This window comes from Myotis davidii, unplaced genomic scaffold (genome assembly GCF_000327345.1).
Source record: "Myotis davidii unplaced genomic scaffold, ASM32734v1 scaffold269, whole genome shotgun sequence".
In the NCBI taxonomy this organism is placed as follows: domain Eukaryota; kingdom Metazoa; phylum Chordata; class Mammalia; order Chiroptera; family Vespertilionidae; genus Myotis; species Myotis davidii.
The window spans coordinates 1,284,393-1,285,963 of NW_006383008.1; the positions used below are offsets into that span (position 1 = coordinate 1,284,393).

A 1,571-nucleotide genomic window follows, 5' to 3' on the forward strand; every position below is an offset into this window, starting at 1 on the left:
GTATATACTTTAGATATATTAATACTATTCCTAACATTTTGAAAAATAATCCAAAAGAGAGGAAAGGTTTATGAGTACAACAAAATTTTTTAAAAATTGAAGATATCCTTATTGTCCAACAATATGTAAATGGTTACATAAAGTAGACAATATCTACTCAATAAGACACTGTACAATAAGTAAAGTTTATAATTATGAAGCTTACGGCAACTTAAAATAAACTATAGATTAAAAAAACAAATGCTAATATACATCTATAGTATGATTCCAACTATATAAAAATTACTTATGCCTAAGAAACCAGGAGAGCCTTCACCCTTTTGGCTCTCTGAGCAGCACCATGGCGCTGGGCAAGAACATGTGCCTTACAAAAGGTGGCCAAAAGGGAGCTAAGAAGAAAGTGGTAGATCCATTTTCTAAGAAAGATTGATATCACACACCAGCTATGTTCAATATAAGAAATATCAATAAAACACTAGAACTCAAGGAACCAAACTTGCATCTGATGGTCTCAAGGGTCATATTTTTAAAGTGAGCCTTGCTGACCTGCAGAATGATGAAGTTGCATTTATACAATTCAAGCTAATTACTGGAGATGTTCAGGGCAAAAACTGCCTGACTGATTTCTATGGATGGATCTTACCCATAACAAAATGTGCTCCATAGTAAAAAATGGCAGACCATGATTGAAGTTCATGTTGATGTCAAGACTACTGATAGTTATTTGCTTCATCTATTCTGTGTTGGTTTTGCTAGAAAACCCAACAATCAGATTTGGAAGACCCCTTATGCTCAGCATCAACAGGTTCACCAAATCCTAAAGAAGATGCTAAAAATCATGACCCAAAAGGTGCAAATGACTTGAAAGAAGTGGTCAATAAACTGATGCCAGAGAGCACTGGAAAACACATAGAAAAGGCTTGACAATCTATTTATCCACTCTATGATGTCTTTGTTAGAAAAGTCAAAATGCCGAAGAAGCCTAAATTTGAATTGATAAAACTGGTAGAGCTCCACTATGAAAGTAGCAGTTCTGGAAAAGCTACTGGAGATCAGACAGGTGCCAATGTTGAATGAGCTGATGGATAAGAGCCTCTAGACCAAGAATCTAGTTAAAAGTCAGCTATTTAATGGTGACAAATAAAAAATCCTAATAAAAGATCCCACTTATGACTTAAAAAATAGAAAGCCGGGAGAGTGAAAAAACTCAATGTTCAAATTTTAGGTGTGAGAAAAGCACTCTACATTTTAATATCTATCACATTTATATAAAGCATTTTAAAAATAAAGTGGAATTTATATAAAATATTTTATGGCCCTAACCGGTTTGGCTCAGTGGCTAGACTCACAGCCGTGGGCAAACTACGGCCCGCGGGCCATATCCGGCCCGTTTGAAATGAATAAAACTAAAAAAAAAAAAAGACCATACCCTTTTATGTATTGATGTTTACTTTGAATTTATATTAGTTCATACAAACACTCCATCCATGCTTTTGTTCCAGCCCTCCGGGCCAGTTTAAGAACCCATTGTGGCCCTCGAGTCAAAAAGTTTGCCCACCCCTTGCCTAGGG

At 35.7% G+C, this 1,571-nt stretch overlaps 1 pseudogene; it reads left to right on the forward strand.

Moving 5' to 3' along the window:
* Positions 1-340: 340 nt before the first annotated feature.
* On the forward strand, positions 341-1,116 carry LOC107181569 (annotated as a pseudogene).
* Positions 1,117-1,571: the final 455 nt, after the last annotated feature.